Raw genomic sequence first — 26,234 nt, forward strand, 5'->3', positions numbered from 1 at the left:
ACCTGCCCTCTCACCTCTCTGACGTCACACCTGCTGCGGGGCTTCGCTAGCGGCTAGTCTGGGGTTGCTTGGTTGTGCGTCGCGTCGGGAGCGTCAAGCCGCCGACGTAGGCTTAAGGCCATCCACTTTGTATGCAACTTCCATGCCTCGATGCGCTGCTGATGCCGGTCCGAGTGGTGCCGTATAGCTGGACGTGGTCCGGGGTCTGCGGGCTCGTAGGGTGTCTCGCTTCGCTTTCGCTACCTGGGTCTTGGCAGCACCATCATGCCTCCCCTGCCTGTATGTCTGTCCACTTGCTCTCCTCTGAACGTCCTGGATTCAGCTTTTAAAGAACGAAACAACAACATGAACTTTTTAAGAAACCAAACTTAATTGGTGTAATAAAACAAAAGTCTTTTGTAAATCATTTGCCTCTGCCCAGTCCTTTTTAACGAACTTGTGTGCCTTAGACTTGTTTTAGGTATTTCCCAGTTATACTGGGTGGCGTTGTGGCAACATATTTATTTTTATTTATTTTATAGTAACCTCCACTCTGCTACATAGACATATGTTGAAAGTGCAGGAGGTAAAGTTTGCGGACCTTGAGGCCTTTAGTTGGGGACTCCTGGTCTAGTGAAACTCGATGTTTTGGAGCCTCACATCTGGACTCTGTGGAGCCGGATTTCCAGGTTCCTCAGAGGGATCTGGTCTGTCGCTGTTTCTCTGGTGGTGCTTCAAGGAGTTCGGGCTGTAATCGACTGTCACACTGGTCACACGGAAAGATCTCGTCCTTTTTTTTATTTTTTTTATTTAAGGTAGTGCAGACGAACAATACAAAAACAGTAGACAAGTCCACTGACGTGTAATAGTAATAATCATAAAACAAATTCTATACAACAACAACAACAAAAAGGGCACAAGTTAGAAGTGCTACCTTAAACATTTACATGTGTGTGCGTGTGTGTGTGTGTGTGTGTGTGCGCATGTGTGCATGTGTGTGCGTGCCTGTATGAAATGCTAAGTGCGACTTGGATATGTTTATAGGGGAAACACAAGAGAAGGAGAGTTTGGCAACATAGAAAGGAGCAAAAAACAAAAAAAGAAAAACAAAAAGATACTAATAATAATAATAATAATAGTAATAGTCATACAACTAAAATATAGAATAGTAAAATCAATCAAATAGAAGACATTTCTTTCCAATTATACAATGCTTATAATTTTATTTTATTTATTTATTAATCATTTTTACTTATAAGTTCAATACCCTTTTGAAGTGGATGTAAGACCAGGGGCTTAAACTCTGCTGCTGCCCGACCCTGGGGAGGCAACTCGCAGAGCAAGGACTGCTCCATCACCTCAGAGCAACCCACTGACCAGATGAGGAGAGGGTCTGCTCACTTGATCAAGCAGTGTTTTTACCTGGCTAATATCCACCTCTACCTTTGTCGTTAATTTTCTTTTTAGTATTATTATTATTATTATTATTATTTATTTATTTATTTATTTGCATTCTTTAATTTTGAGGTGGGGTAAGACCATGGTGCTTAAATTCTGCTGCTGCCTGTCCGTGGTGGGGAGGCAGCAGCATAGCAGAGACCGCTCCATCACTTTAGAGCAACCCTCTGACCTGATGAGGAGAGAGTCTGCTCACTTGATCAAGCAGTGTTTTTGGTGTATCCCCCCTTTTTTTTTTTTTTTTTTTATATATACATATATATATTTTCCCTTACTCTACCTCCCCCCCATGGATGACAATTAACCAATAAAAAAAAATAATAATAATAATAAATAAATAAATAAATAAATACATAAAAAGATTATGAGTGAAATAAATGATTTCATGTCAAATCTTATGTTAATTATGAGGGGAAAAAAAATTTGATTCTCACTGCAATACTTTGGCCGGGATTATTTTTAAAAGGTTGTGGTTGTAGTAACAGTAGCAACAGGAGTAGTAATAACAGTAGTAACAGTTTCACATAAGTAGTGTTTGAAGGATATAGGCAAAGTAGTTTCTCGGCCAGTTCTGTGGAGGAGATGTACCAGCGATGCATGAGGAGCACCACACGAGGAAGAACATGGCCGTTCACGTCTCCACTGTGATCTGCACACAAACATGAACATAAATAATAAGCATAAAGTGTAACAAGTGAATGTACTTATGTACTCTAACGGATGCTCTTTGCTGGGAATCGTTTTAGACATATGTGAACAATGCGATAATGCATGATGAATGTTGTGAGGCAGCGTCATGTGCCCAAGAAAGAAATTCCCTGAAGGAACAATAAAGCACACCTTACTTTCCCTCACCTTAAACCGTGAAATCTGTCTATAGTCCCTAACCTCTGTCTGTCAAAGACACCAATTTAACAAGTTTACAAATCAGCCAACAAGTTTTTATATGTACAATATACATGTTTTGTAAGCTCATACTGGACATTTCTATTGTAGACCAAGGTTCTCAAGCTGTCATCTTCTTGGACATTTCTATTCTCATCCAAGGAGCTTCGTCAGCAGCACTAATAGTAGGGTGTTTTGTTTTCACACATGTTGGAGCGCCTTGTGGGTCGACTGCATTTACTTTAAACATTGTGTTACAGGGGTCTCTTCTTTCATGACATTTCTTTGCCCACTGCATCGCAATTTTGATTGTGTTACGTAGCACAGCTGGGATCAATCGGACTACGGCCCAATTGCCTCGAGAGCTGTTCCTATTGGTCAACCTAGGCCACCGGCTGGCTTTTAAGTGAATGGAGTGGACGTAACTGGGCGGGACGGTACACCAGCACTAGGGACAGATGCGGAACCGGGAACAGCTGACACGGCGGAACGGCAGTCTTCCGATCAGACGCCACAGACGGGGGGATCGAAGTGGGGACCGGCCTCCGGGACTGTAGACAACGCCATGCACGATAAGTATACAGGGACGTATCCCACTGTCCTTCCTGTTTCTGTTCTTCATCAGACTGGGACAGAAGGTGCCACGTACGGGGAGTAAACCGACCAGGAGGACACTGGGGGACACACCTAGTTCACCGCTCCCGAAACGCTAAGTAAAGGGACGTAAGCACTTTCGGCTGCGAGCCACAGATTTTAGCTTACAAAAATAATACAAATAAATTACAAATAAACTTTTATATAAACTCCTGTTTTCTGTGGTCATTTCTTAGTACCTAGTATTCGGTGATCAAAGGACCTGTACTTGTGACAATTGCACTATCAGGACACCACGCTCTGAGACGGGGACAGGCCCAGCGTTTCAGATGATCAGAGGAGACAGAGGGCAGCTACAGTTTCTCCATCCTCCAAGGTCATGCGGGTGGAGTGGCTGAAGGACAACGAGATCATCGACACGGCCGAGGAACTTCTACATCACCGTGGACACAACCTGATCATCAAGCAGGCGCGTCTGTCCCACACGGCCAACTACACCTGTGTGGCCAAGAACATCGTGGCCAAGCGCAAGAGCTCCACCGCCGTGGTCATCGCCTACGGATTTCCCATCAACCAGTGCTCCTCCTGTGACCAAAACAGTGAAGATGGCGGCCGCGACACAACCATCTTTCACCAAAGAAAAAAAAAAAAAAAGAGTGGTGCCACTGAATGGGTGCTGCTGCCGGATGCTCTCTCATCGAATGCAATTTCTCCATCTGTGAGATCAATAAAGTACCATCTTATCTTATCTTATCTTATCTTATCTTATCTTATCTTATCTTATCTTATCAGCCACGTATCAACGATCAGCTGTTTGGCCTAGAGGCCATAAGCGCAATTGCAGGTGTCTAGCAAGTTGCGATTTTTTTACTTATTGTCTTGGAGAGTAAATACTACGCTGACAGAAAAGGCGAAGGGAGAGAGGGACTTTGTACATCCAATTATACAATGTTTCCATAATTAGTTTCACTCAAACTTGGCTGCAAATACTGTTTAAAGTGACACTAGCCCGCAGCTAGCTTTGCCTGTTAGCATGTTAGCTTCTTCTTTGTGATTCTATTAGTGTGTATTGGTGACTCCGGTCCGGTGGCAGTCAAGTTGCAAGCATGGTTTTCTGGCCAGAGACACCAGGGAAAGACCCTCCAATCATCCCATAAACACTTGTATTACCCCCACAGGGACTACGAAAAGGATTTATTAAGGTAAACACGTCACTTAGTACTGCTTTAAACTAATCGAGTGATTCATTTTTTGCAGCTCGATTCTGACTCCGGATTGTAGAGTCCTGGGGGTTCATCAGTTGATGTTGTCCCACCTGGATTACTGCTCTGAGGTGTGATCCGGTGCAGTCAAACACCTGACTTAACTTCAGACTGCACAGAACAAAGCCGCCTTACTGGCTCTGGGCTTTGACTGGAAACAGAGCTCAGCTGATCTTCATGCACGTCTCTATTGTGCTTCTTTAGAATTATCTTCCACAGTAGACAGCCTGCTAATGTGTACGACCGTTTACAGTACAGGTAAGTGAGAGCTAGTACAGTTATTCCACCAGACAAGCCATTCTGGGTCCTTTAGCCCCTCCCGGACCCAGAACTGAGGCAGTTTGTAAATGTGTGACGATCAGCTGAACTTGCACCAAAGGCCTGGACACACCGTCACCGGGAGGAGGAGGCACTGACCGAACACTTGGATGCACTGATGCAGGAGCTCGTCCAGAGTCGCCGCCTTCCTCAGACTCGGAGACCCCATCGTGCAGCTCTGGAGGAAGTGAGACGGGACACTTCCTGTTTACAGCGCTCCGGCCAATCACAGCGCTCCTACAGGGAGACAGGAACAGCACACGTCATTCTACAAACATCTATCATTTCATTTGTGCTTCAGCTCCCGGTTCAGGCCTCGTTTTGACTCAAGGCTCCGCTGTTCTGCACTTTCATACGGGAACCATTGAGAGAGTGGAAAGAGGGACAATGGCAGGATCAATAACATCATGTGCTCCTGTCCAAACTGGAAGTGGGGACATGGTTTCGTCGTTGGCTTCATCCTGTTTTAGTCATGGCTCAGTTCAGGTCATTTAATTTCTAAAAAATACATTTGATCAGCTTCAGCTAAAACTGCACCTGAATGTTTTAGACCAAGAGTTTGGTATTTTCGATGGACATGCATAGTAAAAATTATTGAGCGATGTCATAATTTTTCAACACATTTTTATTCAGTGCCTGTGTGAATGTAACTGAATGTTTTTTAATCACATTTAAGGCCGTGATTTTGATGAATTGTGTCGCAATCAATCCCATAGATCAGGCCAGAGCAGTTAGCAGAGGCTTATAGCATTCCTATAAGTGCAGTTGCAGCTTTGGCCTGTAGGAGGACATGTAACACTTCACATAACCATATTTAAATAAGGAAAACGCGGAAGAGCTTGGTAGCTTCTATCTTCACCTCGTTTGGAGCTATAGAGGAGAGGCAGAGAGGCTAAATGCTAGCATGAGCTTAATATAGAAGCTGCAGTTACACATATGACCTGAGGTGGCAGTAGTGAGTATAACATGGCAAACTTGCATCTAGCCCCTTCTTTGCCACCTTAAGGGTCAGATAGGCTTGTAAAGTGATTCCACTGTCACCAAAGCAAAACCAAAGAATTGGGGAACAATGTTCATTCACAAATTAGTGGTCAGCAATAGCTCTATGTTTTTTTAGAATCGCGCTGCGAGCGTCTGATTGCAAGTCTTTCAAGTAACCAAATAGCTGTGTTGAAGACATCAAGCTCCTATTGGAAAATGAATCGCTCTTTTGAAACATAGTGATGTATTGTATAACAAGAAATCAGCAGACTCATTCAACCTCACTGACATAAGGCTCAGCCAGAGGTTTCGTTGGAGAGAAATTGGGAAATTATTAAGAAAATCTATTTGAAGAAAAAGTTATTTTATCAGAGTGAATGTGCATTCTCAACCATGAGCGTTCTCAAGAACTCCCATCACAGCTGCTTGAGTAATATGTAGATCAGACCTTGCAGCAGCATCCTTTGTACAACGTTTAGAAGCTTACAGACAACGATACGATATGGCCCACCCCTAATCCACACCCCTTTCCTTTTAGTGGAGCCATCTGCCTTCAGAAGTCGCCTGATGATTTCTGAATGATCACATGTTGACCCAATGACTAAATAGAGTCTCCCTGTGCGTAATCTAATGTCCGTTCAAATACAGCTAATCTGTGATGGTCTCAGAGGTCTGTTCAGACACTATTGTGGAGCAGAAGCATCATGAAGTCCAAGAACACACCAGACAGGTCCAGGATCAAGTTATTGACCCGGCCGTCCTCCTAAACTTACCAGAGCTGTTACCAAGAAGACCTATGACGACCCTGGATGAACTGCAGAGAGCTACAGCTCAGATGGGGGAAACTGTCCACAGAACAACTACTGGTCGTAAACTGCACAAATCTGGCCTTTATGGCAGAGGCTAGAATGAGCATAATTCTAGAATAAGAATCAAATCCCCCAATCTTTGTAAGGTAATTAAGATAAGATAAGATAAGATAAGATAAACCTTTATTAATCTCACAAAGGAGAAATTCACTTGTTACAGTCGGCGTTACTTCACAGTCTTATTGTACAGTCTGACAGCAGTGGGGATGAAGGCTTTGCGGTAGCGCTCCGTCCTGCACTGAGGGTGTCTCAGAAGACTGAACAGTTTTTTTAGGAAAAAAATTTAAGACATCATGTGTCCACCACAGTGGACATTGGAAGGCCATACGTCTGAAAATGAACCTTGATGGCAAAGTTGGTCCCAAAGAAAATACCAAAAGGTCAACATTAGAATGAGTTTAACATCCAAACATCTGTCCATCGTCACTTTGGTTTTGCTTTGTTGGATTAATACTTCAAAAAGTAATTCCTCTTCTTGGAAACACAGAGGAATGCCTTGCACTTTGTGGACAGGCTTTGCTCTTGCATCTTGATCTTGATGCATGTTTTGCCCACCATCTCTGGAAGACGGAGGCACCAAAGTGTCTCAGAGCTTCGTTTGGTCTGTAGTTATTTTTTCTTCTATCTTTGTACTTATTTCCTCCATCAAAATGGACTACCACTACAGTGGACATTTTTTAAACAATAAATACTATTGTAAAAGCCACATTTGGTATCAGTGAAAAGCTCTAAATGTCCTCTGAGGCCAAAAAGAGTTAATTCAGTAGTGTGTATTTGGTGGGAGATATTCAGGTTTAGAAATGTGCTCTACAGAGGACACATTTAGTCAGGAGGGAAACCAAAGTACCCGGAGGAAACCTATGCAGACATGGGTAGAACATGCAAACTCCATGTTCCCCGTGACCCAGGACCTTCTAGCTGTGCAGCACGAGTGCTAACCACTAGGCCACCGTGCCGGAATGGTAATTAGCATTTTCATTTGCATACAGCTGGATATTTCAATTCTTGCAGTCCTTATATTTGAAGAGTTTCATGTCTATGGTAACTAGTAGCCTGCATTAAAAACAGTCTGACCCAAGCACAGTGCACCTGAGGCAAATCACTTATAACACCAGACTACCGATATCTGTGTTGACTGAAACCTTTTTGAAATATAACAATTTTGCAGATTTAAAAAAAAATGATAAAAATCTCCAGAAATCAGCAACACTCTGATAACTAGGAAATGAAGCCCTATGACAAAAATATCCCTTTAATGTTTTTTTTTAATGCAATCCTAATGCCCAAATAGCTAAATCTTGAATGCCACAAACAGCAAATCTGCATGTTTTGTTTAGTAAGATCTGCAAACATTCTATCAAGCAGAAAAATGATGGAAAATCTCAATATTTAAAGGAAAATTTGCCACAGCGGGCAACAATTTCAGCTAAAATAGCAGCAGACTAAGTTCTGGATCACATTTTTGATGAACTTATGCACCATAAATAGTCGAGCAATGTGATAATTTTCCCAAAAATTCAAATTTAACGCCAGTTTCAATCCAACTTAATGCTTTTTAATGACTTTTTTTTTCTTTTTTTGCACAGTTCCTTACGTGACAGTTGATCTTGGTCACGGTTTTCGTCCCGCTCATGTCCCTGCAGTGGGGACTTCTCACAGACGTCACGTTCCCCTCGGCGCATCGGGAGCGCGGAGCCTGTGACGTGGGTCTGTTGTGGAGCTCATGAATTAAAGCCTTTGTTGTTGCGGCCCGGGCGTTTCCACGACGACGGGGGCATGCATCAACACTGGCTGCAACACGGCTAACAAACAAACAGCTGTCACACTTCGCAGCCGCGATTTGACACATCGCATTTTGTCACACAGTCATGAGCAATAGTGGAAGGTTGACTTAGTTCATCTATCTATCTATCTATCTATCTATCTATCTATCTATCTATCTATCTATCTATCTATCTATCTATCTATCTATCTATCTATCTATCTAACCAGAGAAACCAGAGTCAGTGTTTAAGATGTTAGCATGCTACCGGTTAGCATTTAGCTTCAACAGCTCAGCTCCGACCTCTCCAAGAGAAAGCCCTGAACCACCATTTCCTCAGTGTTCATAGATGTGAGCCACACATGTGTTTATCGTGTTGAGTAGCCAGTTGCTAACTGGTAGCATGCTAACGTCTATTCGCATAAACACGCATCTCTGGGGCCGTGTTTTAACTGTTATCTTGTTGAGCAATGAATACATGAGTACATAAAAAATGCTACTGTCAATCAGTTGTCTTTTACTTTCATCCTGAGTAGAGATATTGTAGCATATTGTAGTACTGCATGATGCTACTTCGGTATTCAAAATGGCCGCAGGAACTATGCGTGATGTCATTAGAAACACATATATACGTTGCTGTAATACCACCCCCTTGTGGCCTGGGGCGACTCCAATAGACACTTGGTAAACAGCGTTTTTATGACTTTGACCTTCCCTTGAACTGCTTAAAAGCCTGGCTCCAAAGACTTTTTCTAAACATTGCTGACCCATATGACAACGCTAGGCTATATTTCTCATATATAGCTCAAATCCATCCTGTTTTTTGTATATTAGAAATAAAAAGTGGAAGCCTAAATCTGATTGACAGGCTCTGGAGCTCTGTGGTGTCTCGTAGGAGGAGATTGGGCAGCCATGTTAATTTCACAGATCATTACATTACATTACACATTACACATTGTCGTAATAAACTTCTGTAAGCTAACCGCGAGGTGCTAAGGATAGATACAGACGGCATCTCTGGATTCAAAAACTATAGTTTAACAAATGCAGAATTATGAATATAGCTTTTACTAAATAAAGATACAAAGACATTGGGAGGAGCAAAGTGGTTCAACAGCCCATAAATACATAAATAACGGAGAATGCTAACATGATGCTATATGCTAGCATCGTGCTAATGCTAATGGCTAGCCAGCAATAGCTATGACTACCGCTTTTTCGCTTCTACTGAACAATCTGCTGTGAATAAACATCCATGTGGACCCGATTTAGACTTTATTTTATTTGTATGTGATAAATAAGTTAATATTTCACCAGAAAATGGCTAAAAAGTGTGAAAAACTGTGTTTCCCAGAAGATTCTATTTTCCCCCTCGGCAAAGCCACGCCCCCTTCTATGGCGCGATGCCGTCTGTATCTATGTAGCCGTTCCATTCCAAAGGTGCATCCTTCTGGTGTTGGCAGCGCTCGTGCCTCACAGCTCGAAGGTCCCGGGTTCGATTACCACCTGGACGGGGCCTTTCTGTGTGGAGTTTGCATGTTCTCCCCATGTCTGCATAGATTAATCCTCCAGCCAGCTGTTTCTGACCACCAGCCTGGCTCCACATCATGGAGCCCCAGGTTGCCCAGAGACATTGAGGATGGGTCAAATGCAGAGAACAAATTTCTCTACAGAGATTAATAAAGTATAACTATAACTGTCTTCTGACTGAGAGGCAGCTGCCTCCCAAAGTTAAAGAGTAAAAAGTCACAAGGCGATGCTAACAGTGTCTGACCTCTTTATGAACCAAGCATAAAACTCTTGCATTAATAATGATTATAAACAATCCGTTAGAGGAGCAGGTCTTAAAAACACACGCTTCGAAATTTAAAGGTCCTATATCATGCAAAATCGACTTTTTGGAGCTTTTAGCCATGTTGTTATGCTATTTCCTTATCAAAAACACCCCCAGAGTGGTTTGTGGCTTCATTCATGCAGTTCTCAGTAATCCTCCTGAATCCTGCTCTCTGAGCAGCTGCTCCTCCCTCTCCTGGTGAACGACTGAGTGTTCAGTTGTGTCGTCACAGCGGAACGGAAGTGCTCGACGTCTGTAATGTAATGTCTTACAGCCTGATTTTAATTTGTAAAACAGCTTTTTCATTATTTCTGTCGTAAGAGAGGTCAGCTGTGGCCAAAACAAACACATCCCTGAGCGTCTGAACAGATCAGTCATGTTTGCGCTGCAGCTGTGAAGATGGAGCTCGTTATAACTGGACACACCTGTTCTTTATTCTTACCTAACGATCATGTCACGGAGAAAAAGAAGCGCGTTTGGCTACGAGGACGGGAGTTTGTTCAACTTTTTTCAAGAAGAGGCCAATGGAAGTTGTTTTTTTCTCCGGGATTCAGCGAGTATCACCAAAATGGTGTTTTTCTGTGACTGTCACTGATGGATGTTTGGGGAACCTTCACCAGAATCAAAGTGGATTCACTTTTTTAACCAACGCAAGTCCCACAATGTAAACAGCGATGGACCAGAGTGGTGAGTCAGTCCAAACGCGGGTTAGCTTGTGTGTTAGCATATTAGCATGTGTGTTAGCATATTAGCATGTGTGTTAGCCATTTATGAAGCTGTGTTGCAGATGTCAACTCCGTATAACTGCATTGTGAAGTAACTTCACTTATTGCTGTTTATTTATATTACGGTAAAGTTATATGTGCGGAGAGAGGGGGCGGAGTTAACTGAATCGAAGCGTTGTGTCTTCCGGGTTCGAAAAATACCTCCAGAAAACACTTATATTTATCACAAAAATGAGTGCTCCATAGTGGTAGAGGTACAATATATCATATAAATGCCTATACTTAACTTTGGAATGGCTAAAATAGCAGGATATAGATCCTTTAAGACAATTTCTCCACCAAATCAAATGTAAGACTTTTTAAGACCCCGCTGGGAACCCTGTGATGAGCGAGTGTGACCACAGCGCCAAGCCTTCTCCAGCACATCCCAAAGATTGTCATCTTGGAATACGCCATCAGGGAAGAAGAAATCCATCTATGGAGTAACCTGGTGATTCAGGATGTTCTGCTGATCTTTGGGCTCATAGTGTTGCTGAACCTAAACCTGACCCACGACAGCGCCAGATCAGAACAGTCAGTTAAATACAGGTACAGGATGGTCAGGCGGTCTATTATTTAACACTGTTTGGAATCAGAAATGAAGTCCTAACTGGGTGTAATGTCTGAATCAGGAAAAAAAAAGGAATAAAGTCTGAAGGAAAGGCTCCATACGGTTTGGGAATAGAACCCACGACCTCTTTACTGCCACTGTGATGGAACCATTAAGTCCCAGTTTAGTCCTTGGGAGACACAGGGAAATTTCTCCAAAAAGGACATGATATCAGGCAAGTTTTGAGATTTGTTAATTGCGATTATCAAATTTCATGTAATAAAGAGATAAAAAAAGGAATAATAATACTCACTTCCCCGTGTTTTCGTCCTGTTCTGAATCAAACGCTGTTAAATCCGTGCTTCTCTGGCCGAGCGCCTGTTTGTCTGTGAAAGAGCAGCTGCTTCTGACACAGAGGAGTGTCTGAAACTGGGAGGGAGGTCATCTGACTTACAACTCATGATGTAAGATCTGAAACACAAATAATGAGGGCTCGGAGCTGACGGCGCAGTGACCAAAGCGTTTACTCGAGTAAGAGTAGCAGTTACTTTGCAGGTACAAGTAACATGCGCGTCTCAAAGTCTGGTTTGTGGTTTGGTCGTGACGTAAGTTATCTGACGAGGCGTAATATCGTCTCAAAATTCTGACAAAGGTGGAGAGTAACAAAGTAAATATACTAAGATTTACTTGAGGTATTTTTTGTTGATAACTTTAAACTTCTACTCCACTGAATTTGAAAGATAAACACTTTCTACTTCACTACATTTCTACAGGCGCCCAAGTAAAAAGTACAGCTGGCCATGTGTAAGTTTAACCCCTTAGAATACTTGAGCCCGATTAGGACCCGCTGTTATGTTCCGGGCATTTGGATGCAAGGTGACACCAGGGGGCGCCCTTCCAACCTTCTCAGTGTAAATGTGAATGGACTTTCTTCAGAGTGAGACTTTAGGTCAGACACCATGAGTGACAGTAACATGACGCTAAATACAGTGAGCTCTTTGTTTCCAGTAAAAAGGCTGAGGCCTCATTGCTCTTCAATCACAGACTGAGAAGTGAAGAAGGAAGTCACGGAGATTCTGCTTTAGACAGAACTTCAGACTTCTGCTGGATGTAAGAGTTATATTATATTCTGAAACTCAAATATGGTAAAAGCAACAAATATAGGAGAAATTATTACAAAAAACAAACACGTGATTGATCTTTTTCCTCCTTGTGATTAAAAAGCAAAGCAGCACCAGAGGCTGAGGCGTTCAAGGGTTGCAGAAACAACGCTCTGCACTGTGAACTGAGTTCTAAATGGAAGTATTATTTTCTTAATACAGAAAACAAAAAGAGAGACTTAAAGGGGCTAGATGCAAGTTAGCTATTTAATACTCACTACTGCCACCTCAGGTAATACGAGTAACTGCAACTTCTATATTAAGCTCGTGCATGACGGCACTTCAGACTCGAAGTAACACCTTTTTGAGTGACAGTGCAGGATTTTAGAGGCAGTTGTAATGAATTTGTCTGGGCTCATTGTACACCTTAGGACATTGTTGAAACATGAAGAAAAAAACTTACATCTAGCCCCTTTAAGTGAAAGTTGCAGATTAGCAAATCATAGCTCACAATGTTTACTTTCCGACAAACAGTATCTTTTTTATGCTGAGAACTGTGTGTTTCACACATGATGAATGAGATTTCTGTATCTCATTGAGTGCGATCAGAGCGTGTGGTCTGTGGTTGGAGGGGAGTGAAGGCCTTTTTATAGTGGAGCGGCGAGTCCCGCCCACCGCAACCCCGTCCGCTCGACGCTAGCCAGAATCGTTCAAACTTCCGCGTAGCTCCTCTACGTTCACGTTGTGATGTATAATTAAATTTTTTCTAATCCAATCACTTCCAAATACTGATGAGGAACAACATTGGTCATTTGTCCCATAGTTGTATTGGCACCTGCCCTCCTTCTGACATGACATTCATTACATTCTAAAACGTGAACGCGACTTCTCATTTTGCCCCAATTTTTTCTCGTTTTACAAATTTTCCCACTCATTTTTGGTCATTTTCTATTACTAATATTTTCCCTATTTCCCCAATTTTTTACAAACTTTTTCACCATTTGTTACCGAATTTATTCAAAGAAGGTTTACTTCGCACATCTCTTTGTTTTAAACAGGTGCGTAAAAGAAGGCATAGAGGCCAAATGTAGAAAAGGAAAAATCTCTCACACACTGTATACTTGGAACACCAGTGTTCTTTTATTAATGCAACGTTTCGGCCAGTGGCCTTCGTCAGGCAAAATGTTTTTTGTGAGTGAGAAGCCCTCCTTAAATAGGGCGTGGCCGGCTGCATCACAGGAAGCTGCCATAACGGCCTATGGCTAAACATAGGCAGCATATGTAGACAACATACATCCAATCACAGAAATAAACAAAGCCAGGATGTAGTGAATAAAGCAGTCAAAAATATACATATATACAGTAAAAATATATATACAGTTAAAACTTTTTAGTGACACATGCAATACATATGGGAAATGGATATATAAGACAGCTCGAAGATAGAGAATCTGCCTAAATACTGTTTATGCAAATCAATATGTTCACCAAGGAAGTAGACACAGCCTATGAACATGGCATGACACTGGAATCTCTATAGAAAAACATTCAAAACAAGCTCATCATTTAATCCCTTGGGTGTAAGAGTCTGTAAAGTTTCAATCAAGTTTATTTCTGTGATTGGATGTATGTTTTATTGTTTAAAAGAACACTGGTGTTGCAAGTATACAGTGTGCGAGAGATTTTTCCTTTTTTACCTAATTTATACCTATTTATTTCTCCTAATTTCTCCCCAAATTATTCCCTATTTCCCCACGTTTCTTGACATTGGAGATAAACCCGGCATAGTTCATAATAATTATAATAATATTTAGCTGATCTTCCAAATACTATTGTTCAGTTTTCTGGTTCTAGTCGACAAATATTTTAGCCTAGATATACGGTATCGAAAAGGAACTATCGTTTAAGTATTGGTTTAGGAAAATAAAGCAACAGCCTTAATCCAGAGTCCACAAAACCGTAAAGTAGGTCAAATCCAGGGTCTGAACCTGGACAAAACCAGGACTTTCCATTGACTGAGTTGTTTTTCCAGAGCGATCCGCAGCTGTGCACTCTCCCACGGCGTTTATCTGCACAGTCCGATAAAATAAACGCTAATAATAGTCCGCTTTAGTTCCATTTTCATTTCAGATGTTTCCAAAGAACGATTAACACAATGCTGAATGTACAAAGGAGGGCGAATCGGCTGCGTATTTGCTGAGACGGCTCATTGTGTATTCATAAAGGAGCACTGTCTGAAGTTACATAATGGTTATTTACAAACAGGTGTCCACGGCAGCAGGAAAACAACAAACCTGACTGTACAGCATGGATTAGGACTTGTATAGGTAAGTAAAAACAGTGCATATTTCAGTTCTTGAGATTTGGAAACATTGCATAAAACAGAAATGAGTGGGGGAATTTGATAAAACAAGCATTTATTTTGACAGATATTTTCCTCATTGAAAAATCCCTCATAAATGCCTTACGTGGGATTATGTTGCGAACAAAAACAGGTGCAATAACTCAAAATACGTGAAATATTTTAAAATTGTCGCCCTTCATTCTTGAGATTTTCTCAATGAGCTTCATAAGGTCGTCCCTGAAATGGTCTAACAGCCATTACTGTAAATGACATTGTGAAGCTCATTGAGAAAATGCCAAAAGTGCAAATCAAAAATCAAAGCAAAAGGTGGCTTTTCGGAAGAATCTATTTCAACTTTTATAAATGTAAACCTTCTACCTTGGAGTTTGCATGTTCTCCCCGTGTCTGCGTAGGTCAGGGTTGCCAGGTCTTGGAATTGGGCGGTTTCTAAAGCCATTCCGCGGGTGAAAAAAACTGTCCGCGGTTTTTTGCCTTGCTGTAATCAATGTTGACTTGATCAAAATCACTATTTTGAAGGCAAATCCAAGGCTCTGTGAGCTGCTTTTTCAATAAGGGAGGGGAGTAGGGGCGGTTTCTCATCATCGCAGGAGCACATGGGCTCTGTTAACTAGTAAATAATATTGAAAATTCCAGCTGCGCCTTATGTCCACGGGTTTTCAGATATTTTTGGGCGGGTTTGGCTGCCCAGACCTGGCAACCCTGGCGTAGGTTTCCTCCGGGTACTCCCTCGGTTTCCCTACCACTAAAAACATGTACAATAGGCCAGGATGAATGAGGGTGTGTTTGACGGACGACAGATGGAAATTAGCACAATCCGGTGTGACTTGTTCATTAACTTGCACTGTCCCTACCAAATAAATCAAATAAACCAAACAAATCAAACAAACCAAACAAACCAAATAAATCAAATAAACCAAACAAACCAAATAAATCAAATAAACCAAACAAACCAAATAAATCAAATAAACCAAATAAATCAAACTTTTAACTGAAAATCTACAGTGTTTCCATCCATCCACTTTGTTCCGCTTTATCCGGGGCTGGCTCACAGGGGCAGCAGTCTCATGAGAGATGCCCCGACTCTCTGATCCACACACACCTCCTCCTCCAGCTGTTCTGGCCCCGAGGCGACACCAGGCCAGCTCGGAGACATTGTCCCAACAGCGTGTCCTGGGTCTTCCACGAGGCCTCGTCCCCATAGGACATGCCTGGAACACCTCCTGAGGGAGGCGACCAGAAGGCATCCGAAACAGAGGCCTGAGCCACCTCAGCTGCTCCTTTCGACGAGAAGGAGCAGCGACTCTACTCCGAGCTCCTCCCGGGTCTACAAAGTTTATAGTCTTGAAATAAAACAAAAACAGAAGGTGCTCTATGAAATCTCCAGTGCCGACAAACCCATGGCGATCCAGCAGTGGCCCCTCCCCAAACTTTTTCTCCTCCAGACCAGAATATTTTCCGCGACTGCAGAAAATAAAACACTGGTGGAGTGCACCAGTTTGGCTTTACCCAAATCTAAAAGCTTTCCTGCCTTTAGAGTTTACAGTCTGTAGGTCAGTGTAAGTTACAAAGTGCTTTACAGATTAAAAGCTGTTCCCGGCTCCTGCAGGTGCACAGTTGGGCAGGACATTGTGAGTGGTTGGTGATGGTCAGAGGGACCGTTGGCGTAGATGTGAGCAGCCACGCTTCTGTCAGTCTGCCCCAGGGGACTCTGTGGCTACAAATGCAGCTCACCACCATCAGCATGGAGTGAATGAACCCCCCTCCCTGTCACGTGTGAAGCGCTTTGGGTGTGACGTGTGTCAAATGAAAAGCGCTTTACAAATAAGATTCCCTTCCCTCTTTCGTGGTTTTCTTGTTGATTTTTGTGTTGCTTTTTCATCACGTTTTTCATCCACGTTTCCGTCTCTTTTTTCAAGAAGCTTTTACACATATTTAAAGCCGCACTGGAGTAAACGTGCTCGGTTCAGAAATGTACTAATTTCTCAGCAGAAACATTGATCCAAACACAAAAACAGCATGAAGTAACCTCCTCTCACCTCTGTAAAGCCGTGTCTCCTGTGTCTCCTGTGTCTCCTGTGTCTCCTGTGTCTCCTGTGTCTCCTGTGTCTCCTGTTCCTCCTGTGTCTCCCGCTCCTCTCCGTCTACTCTCCTCCGGTCCGGTCCGGTCTGGTCCAGTCCAGCGTCCCGCCGGGTGGGTGTCTCTGTGCAGTGGACCGCACTCCTCTCTGCTCCCTGGTCCAGCCTTTGTCCCCCGCAGACACTTCCTCCCATTCTCCCTCGGCCTCTTCCTGTGTGTTTTTCCCTCGGGCTAAATTTAGCCCCAAACAACCACGGCAGGAAGGGCCCAGTTTCATCGACTGAAGTATTTCAGCGTCATTTTAGTCCTCGTGTTGTTATTATTATTATTGCAGACTAAAAACTATAGGCTTAGGCTCAATTAAAAGTAGTTGATGAGAAAGAAACTGACGAGAATCTCCACTTAGTTTTGTCTGATCATTAACCTCCTAATCCCCACCTTAACAGAGTGTGTTTTCTCCAGTTTGGCATTACTCAAATCTTAAAGGGAAAAAAAAAACACACGACTAAAGAGTGATGAAAAAGCAACAAAAAAGCTTCAAACCCTGTTATAACCAGGGTTTCCACTGAGTTTCTTTGATCTAATATCAATAACAAATAGTGGATAGTAATGACAATAAGGAAGTGGCAAGATGGCAGATTATAAAGTCCAATATGACTATATGAAATCGGACATTCATTCACTGATAATGACAAGAATGACAATTGTTATGATAAATAACAATAACTACCAATTACATTATTACTATTTTTTATTAGCATGCCGTGTTAATAATATGAAATGGTAAAACCTCCTTGTTTGCCAGTGCTGCAAAAGTCTGTTGACTGTATGTAGACAATTGTAGCAACAGCAGGATAAAACTTAACTCACAAATACATATAGGTATATATTTGTGTTCTGAAACTAGTATAGAATACTCAGAAAGGATTGTACTTTGTTTATTTAATGTAAATGTAAAAGTAATGTATAACTGTAGCATCATGAATTGCAAATGTAATGTATATGAGCAAGGGGTCGGCACTTCTAAGCTTTTGCTTCAGTCGACTCCCTTTGAGCTTCCATTAGCTGTATGATTGTGAAACTATGGAGAAAGAGAAAATGTTAATTGCTCAAATAAACTACACAAACAAACAAACAAACAAACAAACAAGTTTTAACCTCTTAACCCCCACCGGAACCGAGCACGTTTTCTCCAGTTTGGCTTTACCCAAGTCAAAGAGCTTCTTGAAAAAGTGTCACAGTAGCAACGAAAACGAGGACAAAGACGCCCTTACGCCTGGAAACAAATGCTTTTGGATCAAATGAATGCCCGGAGTTTGGTGCCCATGAGCAGCTTTCACATCAGATCAGATCCTAAACAAAGATAAACAGCTCCAGTGACATGAATGATGATCCGCCTTCAGGCCCAGTGTTGGCAAGTTACTTAAAGAGTGTAATACATTCTATATTAGAGATTACAGCTTTAAAAAATGTTATATGTTTATGTTATATTTGTATTAAATATTACTGTTTCAGAAATGTAGCTGAGTTACACTACTCTGATTTACTTTTGGCAAAATATAAAGTGAAAATAGTAATAATGCCGCTAAGCAAAAGGGCAGTCAGAGATGTTCTTCCCCTCCGCTTCCCCCCATTCTCTGTGTTTCGTTTTGACGACATTTATACTCCAGAGTCCAAATTGATTTGGTGCTGCATTTTATTTGGAGAGAGTTTGGCATTTTTTTGTTCATATGTTTAAATGCACTTATTATACGGCTCTTCACAACGTAAGTAGAAGCTCCGTTGATTTGAATGGGATTTCCCAACGTTCTACCGGTCATTATTTTCTGATAAAGGACCTCTGAGAAAAATAATGACCGATGGCAACGGAGTTGGTGCTTTCATATCACTCCGCACGTACGTAGTAGCGACACTATCTCTGTCCCGTCACTGCGAGAGAAGTCGGGGGAATTGCTCGTGAAGTTAGCGTGAGTCTGACTTTCAACTTACCCAGAGATTCACCAACATTCCTCCAACTGTTACTCCAAAAGTTTAGAGTGTGTTCAGTTGGCAAATGGCCGTATAATAAGCGGGATCATGTATAGAACGCTGGTCAGGGTGAAACAAGGGCGAAACAAGACCCCTCCGCTTCCCGTCGGGGTCCGGTTCGCCCTGTCGGTGCTTATTTTCCCGATAATGACCAGCGTTCTATACATTATCCCTTAGTTATACCATGGTCTGGGTGAATACTGGATTCTGATTGGCTGGTGCATTATTTTGGTATAACCGCACACGTAGTCCGGTGGTTAAATCACTGGGATATCACTCCGCTGTGGCATCGCCATAGCAACGCATGACACAGCTGAATCAGATAAACACGTAATTAGTGACTGACAGGAACGTATGAGATGGATTTTGTTTAATTTCAACGTTTTTGGCCAAAACAAAATGTTTGATAAATGGGAAGTAGAGGAGAGTGAGCAGCTAGGTTAGCTAGCCTACTGTTAATAAAATATGAGCTTTCCATTTCTATTGAAAACGATTAAGGCTATTCATGATTTTCAGGCGTACATAAAATGATCCTGCATTGAAGCATATTTGTCTGGATTAGTAAAGTCAAACATAAAAGTTTCAGTTGGGCCCAGGTGTGAGCGACTCCACCGCAGCTGTTTCCATAAACAGTTGAGCTGGTTGAGCTAGCTAGCTAGCTTCAGGTTAAACAGCGTAAAAGTGAAATAACTCCTGCCCACGAGTGCCGCATATCGGTGTTTACTTTCACGGAAAAGTGTTTCCGGGTTAGTCCTGTTGTGTTGTGATTCTGTGCTGATGTTGTGTCGTTGAGCCTGACTGAGATCCTCGTAATAGCTGCGGAGAAAGACTCGCTCTGAGACGAGCCTTCAGTGACCGGCTAATAACCCACATAAAACAGTCCCGTAGTCTGGCATATTTAGTGACTTTAGTCAATGAAACAAACATTTATTATAAATGTTACGTTTGTGGGACCCTGGTATAAGCGGATTAAACAACTCGGAGCCGTGCATTAGACGGTTATAATGCACGACGCGGAGTAACACCATTCCGCTCCGCGTCGTGCATTATAACCGTCTAATGCACGGCTCCGAGTTGTTTAATCCTTACTTATAACTTATAAGTTACTTGAAATGTAATGTAAAGCAGTGTTACACTTCCGGTACAGCCTCGAAACATCACAGAGCTGAGTGTTTTTAAATCACAGTTGAAGACACATCTTTTCAGAAAAGCTTTCTATACAGAGCCACCGACTCGACTGCTGTTTTTATGTGTTTTTGTATTTATTGTTGTCTACTGTGATTCTTGTTTTTATCCTGGAAAGCGCTCTGGGCACCTTCTGGTCGTTGTTGGGCGCTATACAAAAAAAATTTGATTGATTGAGTGTTAAGTAACTTGTTTACCTTAAAGGGGCTAGATGCAAGTTGGCCATTTTATCCTCACTACTGCCATCTCAGGTCATACGTGTAACTGCAGCTTCTTTATTAAGCTCATGCATGACGGCACTTCGGACCTGACACCTTTCTGAGTGACAGGATTTTAGAGGCAGTTGTGGTGAACAGGTCTGAGCTCATTCTACACATTAGGACATGGCTGGAACATGTAGGGGAGGAAAATACTTAGTTTTAGCATGTTTAAACTCTCTTTCCGTAGTCCCTCTGGGGGCAATATGACTGTTCATGGGATTGGAGGGTCTTTCATCTCCCCCTTGTTCCTCTGGCCAGAAAACCACAATTGCAACTTGACTGCCACCGGACCGGAGCCACCGACGCACACTAATAGAATGTTGAAGAAAAAGCTAACAGGCTAACAGGCAAAGCTAACTGCGGGCTAGCACCACTTTAAACAGTATTTACATCAGATCTCCACTGTGTATTTGAACAATATCCCTCTCTGCTTTCGCCTTTTCTGTCAGCGTAGTATTCACTCTCTAAGACAATTAATAAAAAAAATGCAACTTGCAGTTGCGCTTATGGCCTCTAGGGGCAAGAGTTACTTAGTACCCCACCTCAGTGTCGTATGAACTCTAGAATGCGTGTCGCTAAGTTGTAGGGATGTAACGATGCACTCAAGCCCCGATTTAAAAGCGATTTTTGATTTTAAGTTCCTGATTTCGACACATTTTTTAACCTTTTTTTTTTACAAGCTGAAAATGTCTGTTGCATCCCTAAATTGTTCGGCCCTTGGAGAACTTTATAAAAATGGATTTGGGCCCTTGATGTATGAAAGGTTCCCCACCCCTGCTCTGTCACGGACAAAGCACAGTCTTGTTCCTTTGGTGAATTTAAAGAAACGAGGCCCTTTCAAACTGTGTTCACACGTTTTCAGTCCCTTTAGTCACAGTTTTCGTCTCATGAACTAACTTTGTATTGAGTTCTAGTCCAATGTCAGACCCCACAAATGTTACTTTGATGAAGATTTTAACTGCCAGATCGACATTGCAGACCAAAAACAGGCCTGACGTCTAAAGTGAAGCGAGCGAAAGCAGGACAAACCGAGCCCCTAACGCGGTCCACCACCCCGGGCCTCTGTGATTGTTACGATGTTTGGTTGTTTTGACGCGTTTCCTCCGGTGACGCATTTCTTTGTTTTGTCTCGAATCTAAAAATGACCGGGGAGAGTCCAGCCCACTTCCTGATCGGGACCTGCTGTAGTCGGACAAACTCATTACCAGCAGCAGAGAGAGAGAGGGGAGGGAGGGAGGGAGGGAGGGAGAAAAAAAAAGGTAGGACAAAGAGAGAGAAGCTCGGTGGGAAAGCTGGACATGAATTTACACAATGCAGACACTGTCCACTGCAGGTTAATGAGGAGCAGTGCTGCGGGTTTCCGAGAATATTCAAAGTTGGATAGTTTCCATGGGAATTAACGGGAAAAAACAGGGAAGGGGTGTAACAAAGCACCGGGCCGCCAGATTAATGACTAACATTAATAAAGGCTCTTTACGTTGAGTCGGTTCGAACTAATGTCAGATGAGGAATGAAAATGCTATAATGGAACAAGCAGAAATCCCCACTGTTAAAGCAGAACTAAGTAACTTGTTTACCTTAATAAATCCTCTCCGTAGTCCCTCTGGGGTTGATACATGTGTTAATGGGATGATTGTGGGGGGTGTTTCATCGACCCCCTGGTGTCTCTGGCCAGAAAACCATATGCCGAACTTTCCCGGCTCCGACCCGGAGTCACCAACACACACTAATGGAATCATGAAGAAGAAGCTAACAGGCTGACGGGCAAAGCTAACTGGGCTAGCGCCACTTTAAACCATATTTAGAGCCAAGTTTCATTGAAAAAAAATATAAAGTGGATGTACAATATTCCTCTCTCCCTTTGTCTTTTCTGTCAGCGTAGTATTTACTCTCACGGACAATTAATGAGTATATAAACGCAACATGCAACGACTCCTGCAGTGGCCCTTTTGGCCTCTAGGGGCATGAGTTACTTAGTACTGCTTTAATCCCCATATGAACCAAACACATTTTCTCCAGTTTGTAAAAAAAAAAAGCATCAAAAAGCAATGCGAAAAAAAGTAATGAAAAAGCAAAAAAAAATGTTACAATCGCTTTTGTAAGCCTTAGCTTTCAAATGAGGCATTACACCGTTGCTTTCCAGCTGAGAAGCTTTTAGATTTGGGTACAGCTGAACTGGAGAATTTGTAATAGGTAACACGTTAATGCCAGTTTGAACCCAATTCAGTGCCTCCCCATGACATGCATGAGCTTCATTTTGGCATAATTAATTTAAAGTCTTTAAATAGCTTTTTCATGCCCAGCTGTCAGACAAGAAATAAGCACATTTTTTAACAATGCAAAAAGTAATCTAGAAATAAGTCACATTTTCTTGAAATAAGCTATTCTGAGCTGTTGCAGTTTGAGTAAGTACGTTTTTATTTTACACGAAAGTGGACATACAAAAAAAAAGAAACATAAAGAATGCAACAAAAAATGACAAGAAGGTGATGGGAAACAAACACGGCAACAACACAAAGAAATGTGTATTGTAGTTTTGTTGGTCTTAGCTTTCAAATGAGACGGTACACTGGCCTACAGCTCTCCAGTCAAACCTTTAGATGGTAAATGGTCTCAACTTATATAGCGCTTTTCCACATATGTTTGGTACTCAAAATGCTTTACAACAAGGAACCATCACCCAGTCCCCCTCTCATTCAGTGTGCACAGACACTGGAGGCACGTTGGGTGAAGTGTCTTGCCCAAGGACACAATGACACCTTGTCAGGAAGTAAGATTCGAACCCCTGACCATCCGATCACGAGACGACCCGCTCTGCCAACTGCGCCACTGTCGCCCCATGTGGTCGGCCGAACTGGAGAAAAAGTGCTCGGAAAAAGGCTGCTTTATGCAGTTTCTGACTTTACTGACATTGATCTAAATGCAGGTATACTTTAGTTTAAGTATATATATATAAGTGTAATATTTGTATTACTATTTTACTTGAAGAATATAATCAAGTATACTTGAATGTACTTAGGGTCCAGTTCCCTTTCCAATGCAAAGGTGCCCTCGGCTAACCTAAAGAGAAGAAAGGGTAGCCCTGAAGTCACTAAGCACAGATCATCATAGTTCTGCCCACTAAGTGTGCACTGTCGTTGTGTCCTTGGGCAAGACACTTCACCCACATTGCCCCCAGTGTCTGCGTACGTTGGTGTATGAATGAGAGTATGAATGGGTGAGTGGATCCTTGCTGTAAAGCGCTTTGAGTGCCTAATGTAGGTGGAAAAGCGCTATATTAGTTGAGACCATTTACCATATAATTAAAAAATGACGACACTTCTTCGTGATCAGCGTACATATGAAAGGCTTAAGAGGGATCCAACTAGTTCATTCAACTCTTGAATGTTTGAAGGTTTTGAAGAGGGAGCAGGTGATAGATAGACTCTTTATTACCGGCTTTACCCAGGGGAAGCAACACCTTGCATTTATGGGTTACCGAAAGTGCAGAAACCAGATATATCCCCCTTAGACCAGTGGTGAGCAGTATCAACACTCTTTGGACTTTGTGGAGAAGGTCAAAGGTCGTGGAGGTGGTGAGGAGAAGGTTGACCCATGACCACTCTTTGAACACCAGCACTCCTCTCAGTCCAGATCAGGTGTGTAAATTGCTAGATATCTGTCTCAACACAACCTATTTCATATACAGAGGCGTGTTCTCCCGCCGAGTGAATGGGTTTCCCCCATTGTCGCAAACCTGTACATGGAGGAGGTAGAGGAACATATTTTGACATCTTACGGGGGGAGACTCCCAGCCACTGGTTTAGGTATGTGGATGACACATGGTTAACGATCAAATCATGGGAAGTTTCCTCCTTTTTAGACCATATTAAATCGGGGAACAAAAGCATCTATCCTTCAGTTTTCTTTCGCTTTATCCGGGGCCGGGTCGCGGGGCAGCAGTCTCAGCAGAGATGCCCAGACTTCCCGGTCCACACACACCTCCTCCAGCTGTTCTGGGGGGGCCCCGAGGCGACACCAGGCCAGCTCAGAGACATAGTCCCACCAGCCTGTCCTGGGCCTATATATGTGTGTGTGTGTGTATATGTATATATATATATATATATATATATAAATATATATACATATATATATATATGTATATATATATATATATATATATATATATATATATATATACTGTTCCTTTGCTGTTCCTATTCCTAGGAACAGCAAAGATATATATACGAGTATACTACGAGTAACAAGTACGAGTACGAGTAAGTATATATATATATATATATATATATATATATATATACTAAGTAAGTAGTAGTAAGTAAGTTCTGCTTTAGACAGAAGTTCAGACTTCTGCTGGATATAAGAGTTCAGTTTCAGAATATGACTCTTATTATATCCAGCAGAAGTTTGAAGTTCTGTCTAAAGCAGAATCTCCATGACTTCCTTCTTCACTTTTCCGTCTGTGACTGAAGAGCAATGAGGCCTCAGCCTTTTTACTGGAAACAAAGAGCTCACTGTATTTAGCGTCATGTTACTGTCACTCATGGTGTCTGACCTAAAGTCTCACTCTGAAGAAAGTCAATTCACATTTACACTGAGAAGGTTGGAAGGGCGCCCCCTTGTGTCACCTTGCATCCAAATGCCCGGTGCATAACAGCGGGTCAAAATGACCCGCGAAGGCCACACAAGGGTATTTTTTCTATATTTATTCCCAATTTTTCCATATTTTTTGCCACAATTTCTCCCAATTTTGCCCAAGAGATAGGGCATATAACCCTAACGGCAAGTAACACTATGATAAAGGAGCAATGACATATAATGTGATCACAACTATGACAGCAATGATAGCCATGAAAAAATATAACTTGCAATTTCTCGTCTGCTCTTGAAATTTTCTCCAGGCCCAGACCCAAGGCAGCGTCTTCGGACGTCGGAATCGGAATCGGCAACATGGCGGAGTTTGACTGTTGGAATCTAAACTGTAGTACACACTGGGAGTTTGAGACCCTGCGCTATGGAAGGAAGAGAGTGAAGATGTTTCTGAGTCAGAGTCGGAGTCATATGTGTCCGAGAAGCTGTCGTCTGTATCGGTATTGTCTGTGTGAGCTGTGGGTCCCATGGCTGCGCAGTCGGGCGAGGGACCCTGGCTTTTCTGCTTCATGGTTAAAGTCTCATCTCTGATTTCATTTCGTTTAGATCTGTGCAATCCAAGCCTTGGTTCTGTCACGGGCCAGGCATCAGATGAAGAGTCTGTGTGGCATGATCCTGACCCGCCGAAATTTTGTTTTGAAAAGGAGCGGTCATCTCGCTGGCTTTTGCGTGCTGATTTCTTGTCAAAGTATTTCTTCCAAAGGCCTTTAAAGTAATGCTTTACCGAGCTTAATCTACTGCTTGATTCACTGGGAGTCATGTACATGTCAGTTTTAGGAGAAGTGTTTTTCTTGTCTGAACACACACTGAAGAGATGAACAGGCGTTTCTATTCTCTGCTTAGGGCAAGACGCGAAAAGTTTGTCCACCTTTCGACGGGAATCTGTTTCTTTTTTTCCCGGTGTTTTACTCTCAACCGACGTCTTCATGGAAATGTGAGACTCCTGTATTTTTGGAGTCCTGTCGGATCCTGCACTTACACGTGTCTTTTCACAAGACGATTTTGGTCTTACTAAAATGCTTTCACACGATCCTTGGAGGTTAAACTCCGTGGTATCACCGTAGGAAGCTGTATTATTTGCCTGCGGCCTCTTGGGGACGTGTATGGGTTTGACCTCGGTCCTTGTAGGCTCAGCTGTAGACGGTATTTTGAATTCACCGCTCCAGCCTGGCACATCAATGCTCTCATTTAGGTCAGATCTGTGCAATCCAAGCCTTGGTTCTGTCACGGGCCCGGCATCAGATGAAGAGTCTGTGTGGTATGATCCTGACCCGCCGAAATTTTGTTTTGAAAAGGAGCGGTCATCTCTTTGG

At 42.4% G+C, this 26,234-nt stretch overlaps 1 long non-coding RNA gene across 2 annotated transcripts; it reads right to left on the reverse strand.

The window, feature by feature from the left end:
- Positions 1 to 1,980: 1,980 nt before the first annotated feature.
- Positions 1,981 to 16,824, reverse strand: LOC306971044. Of its 2 annotated transcripts, none has more exons than XR_013793434.1 (3): positions 16,758 to 16,824; positions 4,596 to 4,733; positions 1,981 to 2,086 (listed from the first exon to the last, which is right to left on the reverse strand). It is a non-coding gene; the product is annotated as an uncharacterized lncRNA (long non-coding RNA). The 2 variants fall into 2 exon arrangements; XR_013793435.1 differs by lacking the exon at positions 16,758 to 16,824 and adding an exon at positions 11,566 to 11,625 and having other exon boundaries at positions 4,596 to 4,730.
- Between the last annotated feature and the right edge of the window lie 9,410 nt (positions 16,825 to 26,234).

The sequence above is a fragment of the Gobius niger genome (assembly GCF_951799975.1).
Source record: "Gobius niger genome assembly, chromosome: 12".
In the NCBI taxonomy this organism is placed as follows: domain Eukaryota; kingdom Metazoa; phylum Chordata; class Actinopteri; order Gobiiformes; family Gobiidae; genus Gobius; species Gobius niger.